This window comes from Salmo trutta, chromosome 12 (genome assembly GCF_901001165.1).
Source record: "Salmo trutta chromosome 12, fSalTru1.1, whole genome shotgun sequence".
In the NCBI taxonomy this organism is placed as follows: domain Eukaryota; kingdom Metazoa; phylum Chordata; class Actinopteri; order Salmoniformes; family Salmonidae; genus Salmo; species Salmo trutta.
The window spans coordinates 7,528,569-7,536,653 of NC_042968.1; the positions used below are offsets into that span (position 1 = coordinate 7,528,569).

Sequence of the window (8,085 nt, forward strand, 5' to 3'; positions counted from 1 at the left end):
TCGGGCAAAACACAACCTAAAACACAACCAAATGCAAATGCATCCAACAAGTTTATAGAGTCACAAGCTTGATGTAGTAATTGTGGGCAAGACATATGGGACCAAATACTACATTTTTGACTACTTTAATACCCTATAAGTGAATATGTCCAAATACTTATGACATCTTCAAATAGGGGCACAAAGTACATAAAGTATTTTATTTCTAAATGGTAAAACAATACCCTCATGTAAAAGGTGACATTCCGTACTGTTGCCTCATAAGAAACATTTCATCTGAAATCCAAAATGCTTTGTGTGCTTTGTTCTTCCAGAACGCGGATTAATTTAATCATACTCAGAACCTGGCCCCTCCTCACCCCTCTCTTCCCCGAGCACTCCAAGCACCTCAAACATGTTGCCTTTATCCCCACTCCTCAGTAGACCATGGCCTATAAACTTTAGAGTCAGCTGGGACAGGATGCCAGCTGGAATCCGTACAGCAGTGGTACAACATACAAGACCATCAGCAGGAGACAGAATAGAGAGGGTGAGATTGGTCGTCGATCAAATGCGCCAGCACAATCTTAATCTGTCCAGAGCAATATGTCACAATGTTGTTAGGAGTATCATTCGAGAGTACCCAAGAAGTTTTACTGATGTCTACCTAGATGAAGAGGTAATTGGACATGGCTTTGGCTCGCTTCTAAACCAGATCAAAACAAGAGTAGAACATGTAAACCGGGATAGCACACTGGCGCGGCGGCGAGTCAGCAGAAGGAAGAAACACATCAAGAGGCCTAGTGGACCAGTACGGGTGTGTTAGGTGGCAACCTGAAGGCCTCCCCTCGGGGGGAAACAGAGGAGACCTTGGAAGAGATGAAGAGAGAGATGGCGCAAATTTACTCACAAGAAGGGATGGGAGAAGCAGAGAGAAGATACTTGAGAAGGCATATTCACTACAGCAGCGCTACCTGAACGGAAACCCTCCACCCTCCACGTCAGATGTCAAGGAAGGATGGCCATTTCTGTTCTCACGGAGGGGCCTATACTCCCACTTCCATCTCTCAACTGACATTCCCACCCTACAGAAGCTGCCGGAGGCCATTGAGAGGAGAAGCCAGACAATCCTGAAGTTCTGTCAAGTCAACAAAGGCCAACCCAGGGGTTCAAGTCTTGTCTGCCTTTCAAGAAAACGAGGACACTAACAAGGCCATCTGCGTCATGCTCGTCATTTTGGCTTACTTTAAAGAACCTAAGGAGGGCGTCTTCCTTCAGGCTGATGTAAGTTCTCACTCAAACACACACACACACACCACTGAGTTGTAATATACTGTATTTTACTGTATTATTTTCCAGCCGTCTGCCACAGCTTCTGACATCCAACGATCTGTTTCCCTTACTCAGCACCCCTCGGTTGATTGTACAAGGTACTGTATAGACCTCCTCTCATTAAAGTTTGCTATGTAAAGGAAGCCAAGTACTGGGATTGAGCATGTGATTGTGTTGGGCACTAACAATTTTGGGGGGAGGGGAGGGGCGGGGGTCCTATGGGGGTGGTTGCTGGAAAAAGGTATATATTGAAAAGATGATCCCGTATCATTAGGTTTATCTACAGTACTTCAGGAGAGACGTTGATGAAACCCACAGCCTGAATGCTGTTCATTGAAGGACAGGTGTCGTCGGGCCACATACCAACTTTGTGAACGGGATGACTGCACTCTTTGCAAGGTACTACAACTTCAATCTGCAGTGTCTGGAGGAGGCCTCGTGCACACCTGAGTTTGTTCAAAGGTAATCTAAAACTCAAGCCAACTCATTTAGGTCTGGTTTACACAGGCAGATCAGCTCTTCTGCTAATTATTGGGCAAAAGATCAGAATTGGGCTGCCTGTGTATATGCCTTATATATAGCTGTAGGCAGCCTGCCGGGCCTCCTTTTCACTAACTTGCAGATAGTGTGGTTTAGTACTGTGATTCAGAAGTTGGCTGGATTTGTGCAGCAGTGTACCAGTGGATGGTGGTGATATGTGGTGTATGGTTTTAGGCAATATGGTTGTGGCTCCACCTTGCTCTCTGATAGGCCAGACCGTACACCTACCCAGGCCTCTTAAAACTACTCGACCTCTACCTAGAGGCTGTTTCTGATGGTGCCTCCGATGAAGGCACACAACACACACGGTTTGTTTACTTGGAAAAGAGAATATCGTTTACAGCTATTCAATTGTTCTCTCTCTCCCTCTTTCTCTCTGTTTTATTGTTTTTAGAGGCTTCATGGGCATCAACAGACAGGGAAGGTGATGAGCAGAAAGTCTGGAAAAGTTGTGGGGGAAAAAACGTGGCACTATTAATCCACGTGTTAATCCTTTTGAAGACGACGATAGACTGTGAACCAATGAGAATGTAATCACAAAACAGTTCAAGGAGCAGTCAGGAACAGTTCCGGCACCAAATCTGTTTGACCACTATACTTCCTGTTGCTCTATTAGGTTTGCTACCGAGTTATGTTTTACCCCCCCTTATAGGTTGGATACGAATTACTTTATTGGTATGTGTCTACACTGGTTATTAGGAATGTAACCTTGGTTCAAATGTTTAAGATTTGCATTGGTTTGGGACAAACCGGTCCAAATGTAGCATGCATCGGTCAGAAAATCGATTCAAACATTACGAACTACCGGTTCACCAAAATGTTTTGCTCATATTACTTTCATTCTACCTTCCAAAAATACCGAATATTTTGTGACAATTGATGTGACCTCTCCTCCAGTGTCGAACTAAGCTTAGAACTGTGACAGTTATTGATCTACAAGTAATTTTGAATGCCAAAAAAAACCAGGCAATATCAGTAGCCTAGTCAAACTGCGCACAGTGCGCAGCTTCACACGCTGACCAACAAGAGGTATAGGCCTATTCCTGATCTTGCACATGTGCACGTCACCTTCAGCATTGAAAAGTTCGTAAAATTGCTTGCGCAGTACTAGGCTTTAATCATTGAGTGACAATCTATGTAATTTGCTAGGCTATTTATTGTTATCAAATGCGATGTTGATAATGGTGTTTTTACCGGAATAAAAGTAGCCTAAGCTACTGCCGGAGAACCAACTCTCATCTGGCTATACCTGCTGATCGGGGCTTTCATTCTATTTAATTTGATTGTTCACGTAAACCATCAGCAATAGTTTTGGTAGTTTTACCTCAACACTGCAGTGTTGAGAAGATTTTCACAGGGGGGGCTGCTGTCATCAAGGCAAAGGATGGCTACTTTGAATAATCTAAAATGTAAAATATATTTTGATTTGATTAACACTTTTTTGGTTACTACATGATTCCATATATGTTATTTCATAGTTTTGATGTCTTCACTATTATTATGTAATGTAGAAAAAAGTACAAATAAAGAAAACCCTTGAATGTGTAGGTGTGTCCAAACTTTTGACTGGTACTGTATGTTATGTCAGAAAAAGTCAGTTATACATTCTTCTGTCGTAGATAAAAACAAGTTATCGTCCAATAGGCTTTGGTAAATTTCCAATATCCTCGCACATGTGGAAATTCTGTAAGGGTAATATATATGCCAATTATTTGATGCTACAAATTTAACTTACTGTCTGGACCTCTGGCAGTCTCTATGGGGGTACCACAGGGTTCAATTCTTGGGCCAACTCTTTTCTCTGTATACATAAATGATGTCGCTCTTGCTGCTGGTGAATCTCTGATCCACCTCTACGCAGACGACACCATTCTGTATACTTCTGGCCCTTCTTTGGACACTGTGTTAACAACCCTCCAGACGAGCTTCAATGCCATTCAACTCTCCTTCCGTGGTCTCCAACTGCTCCTAAACACAAGTAAAACTAAATGTATGCTCTTCAACCGATCGCTGCCTGCACCTGCCCGCCCATCCAGCATCACTTCTCTGGACGGTTCTAACTTAGAATTTGTGGACAACTACAAATACCTAGGTGTCTGGTTAGACTGTAAACTCTCCTTCCAGACTCACATCAATCATCTCCAATCCAAAGTGAAATCTAGAATTAGCTTCCTATTTCGCAACAAAGCATCCTTCACTCATGCTGCCAAACATACCCTCGTAAAACTGACCATCCTACCAATCCTCGACTTCGGCGATGTCATTTACAAAATAGCCTCCAATACCCTACTCAACAAGCTGGATGCAGTCTATCACAGTGCCATCCGTTTTGTCACCAAAGCCCCATATACAACCCACCACTGCGACCTGTATGCTCTCGTTGGCTGGCCTTCACTTCATCATCGTCGCCAAACACATTGGCTCCAGGTCATCTACAAGACCCTGCTAGGTAAAGTCCCCCCTTATCTCCGCTCACTGGTCACCATAGCAGCACCCACCTGTAGCACGCGCTCCAGCAGGTATATCTCTCTGGTCACCCCTAAAGCCAACTCCTCCTTTGGTCGTCTCTCCTTCCAGTTCTCAGCTGCCAATGATTGGAACGAACTACAAAAATCTCTAAAACTGGAAACACTTATCTCCCTCACTAGCTTTAAGCACCTGCTATCAGAGCAGCTCACAGATCTCTGCACCTGTACATAGCCCATCTTTAATTGAGCCCAAACTACTACCTTTTCCCCTACTGTATTTATTTATTTTATTTATTTTGCTCCTTTGCACCATATTATTTATATTTATATTTTAACTTTTAACTTTCTTCAAACTACAAATCTACCATTCCAGTGTTTTTTTCTTGCCATACTTTATTTACTTTGCCACCATGGCATTTTTTTGCCTTTACCTCCATTATCTCACATCATTTGCTCACATTGTATATAGTCTTATTTTTTTTCTACTGCATCATTGATTGTATGTTGTTTTACTCCATGTGTAACTCTGTGTTTTTGTATGTTGTCGAACTGCTTTGCTTTATCTTGGCCAGGTCGCAATTGTAAATGAGAACTTGTTCTCAACTTGCCTACCTGGTTAAATAAAGGTGAAAAAAAAAATACTGTAAGAATTATCTTGTACAATTACAATATTTTATTGTCAACTGTGTAGCTGAGGAAAATACGGTAAATGTAACTATTTACAAGATTTTACTGTAGTATTAATCCTGTGAAATTTAAGTAATTCACTGGCAACTGAGTTGCAGTAAAAATACAGTAAATATAATACATTACAAGGGTTTTGCTGTAATTAGAATACAGCAACATACAGTAATTTCATAGAAATTATGCAGATAATTAAACTGTAAAATACAGTAAATTGTTGTATTATGATTATAGTAAGACTACTATATAATATTTACTGTACATTTACAGCAACTAGTTGCCAGTAATTTACTGTAAAATTACAGGAATGTTATTACAGTGTAGATGTTCACACACACACACGTCCCGGGACCAGAAATAGCTGCAAAACATCAACATGGTAAACAGAAACCAACGGGCCAAGAAAAAGGATCTGAGAAAGCAGGGGACACTCATTTCACTGTTTAAAACAGACATCTGACCAACAGAGTGGGAGATAGAGATAATTACAGATGAGAGAGAGAGAGAGACCCACATTGAAACACCACACACACACTGTGTAAAATCCCTTCTCTTTGGCATTTATGTCTGAGAGGGACTGTTTGCTCCTGTCTTTGTGTGGGCTGGCTGAACAGAGGGGGTAAACTCTAGGTTTGACAGTGTTTGACTTTCACATGGGAAGGAGCATGATACAAACAGGAGAGAACATTCAAGGGGGCAAATGCCACACAGAGTTTAGTTAAGATATTTTTGACGCTCATACACACACACACACACACACACACACACACACACACACACACAGTTACAGCAGTGGTAAACTTGGGACAAAGTCGACTAACAATTCCACGCTATCCACATATGAATGTGTTCCTATCATCTGTGTGAGGCTGGAAGCAGTTAGAAAGTAAGAAAGCAGCACTCCTCAGATACAGGGACACAGCAGCAGCAGAGCTTCACAGGTATGCCTACAATCTGTCTCTACTTCAACTTGATAGCTTTAAGCATGTGTTAAACGCAATATGGCTGTGTGTGTGTGTGTGTCGACCTCCTCATAGCAAACGCATATCACACGCATACACCTTTCTCCCCACCTGCTCCTGTAGACAGCCTACACAGCGTAAACTGCCCACTCTGATACCTTCCATGCAACCTCATCCGTTTGGTAATTTTGATAAGGTTTGAATCACAACTAAAGAGGCCAAATATTATTTTTTTTAAATGCAGCACATGAATCTGCTTTACAAGTAGTATAGAGCCTAACTGGCATACAGAAGCAGCGTGTGTTTCAAGTTTGGGGAAGATAATTTTCACCATAAAAATGCAACTTTATAATAAAAGCGTTACATGTATAATCACATTTGCGCCTACTTTTGATAATGGTGTTTTCCCGCTAATGGAACATCCGCGCTTATAACCTACTGCTGTGTGCGCATTGCTGCGCTTATAATGTGAAGAAATAGCTTATCAACATTTTAAGCTAAACTGATCTCTTGCGTCAGCCACATAGTAAACATTTTTGGGGGGGGATGCTAGTGGTTGTATTAATTTGGGATCTAGCGCATCCCACAATTGTCCCAGACTAAGTTTGAAATAGTTATTTCTCCCACAGAATAGGTCAACTTGTGTACTATGGGGGACACTAGATTGACATAGGCTCGTGCTTTTGCTGTTGGCATGAGAAAGACCTGATAATGTGTTGTCGACGCATGTGAGTGAGAGGTGCTTCGGAGCACTCAGCACCATGGGCACAATGGCCAATGTCGGCAAATGGGATGGATTTTTTTTAGGGTGCATTTAGGGTGAAATGTCGTGTCCTCCACAGCCCTATGTGGCACCGAACATTCCCTTATTATTGCAAGAATATTATTGTGCGTATGAAAAAGATAGGAACATTTTAAGAGACTCTGTGTTTCTGCAGCACAACAGGTATCCCCTGGTGGTGCAGAGGGTTAATGATCTAACTACAAAGTTGAAGATTGCAGGTTCAATCCCACATGTCCTTTAACCATGTTTTTAAACTGTGAAATCGTGGCTCAGGTATAATCTACTAAAAGAGAGGATGTCTTTATATAGATGTTTAAATCGAGTCAGAAATGCAGAATTTAGACTGTAAAAAATAAATCATTGTGTAAAAATGGACTGTTCAGCAAAACTCCCCCGATATAATTCCTACTTTGAGACGCTTGGTATGATCTGATAAAAAAGTGAGATCAGCAGTCACAGTCTTGGATAACTTGCATACGTGGGCCCAGAAGTACGCAGCATATAAAGAGGATGGGTTTAGTGATGGTGAATAACCCAGTTACTAGTATTTCCCAGGGTTAGTTATATCTAAGTCTAAAAAGGTAGCATGGCATTCCTGATTGACCATACTGCCATGGGTATGTACTGAAAAACGATGATGTAAGCGAGCTTCCCTGGTGAAGCGGAGGATAAAAGACCTGGCTTGGGAACCAAACGTTGCAGATACAAACACCACGTGTGCAGACTGTCAAAAAATAAGAAGTACGGGTGTGTACATAAAACGTTTAAACCAAATGAAATCTAGGACCCCTCCACCAAATATTTATCACAGTGTCAGTTATCCCAAACTACCACTAACACGTCCCGATCTTCATCGTAAAGGGGAAATGACGCTCCGCACGTCATCGTCGTTAACAATGGGGGGGAAAAGCGCTGATTATAGAAATTATTCCAGTTGATATGCAGCCGTTGTCAATGGCCTACTTGAGTTGAGAGGTACTTTGTTAAATTAAGGACTGCAAGTGCAACGCGAGCGCTGCTGAAACAGGTGCGTCTTTCTCATCAATGTCACCGTTGACCGTTTACTCCCGTTTCAACATTCCCTTTGTAGTGGGAGTTGAGACATACAGTTAACAGCGTTAGAAAGCTACATTGCTTCCCTTTTTAACCAGTATATACACCCACATTTGGCACGTGTTTTCTTTTGCCCTGTGTTTGATTTGGGAGCTTAAACTTGGTGCGCAGGCTTTTGTTAAACATGAAACAAAGTAGGCCTCTAGACTAATTAATACGCAATTTGCCTTCATCAAACCAGATGTGAATTTAATCAACCTGTGTTTATTTAATCAACCAGTCC

The 8,085-nt window shown here is 41.9% G+C and overlaps 1 pseudogene; it reads left to right on the top strand.

Moving 5' to 3' along the window:
• The first annotated feature begins 318 nt into the window (after nt 1-318).
• LOC115204714 (uncharacterized) lies at nt 319-2,279 on the top strand (annotated as a pseudogene).
• The last annotated feature ends 5,806 nt before the right edge of the window (nt 2,280-8,085 follow it).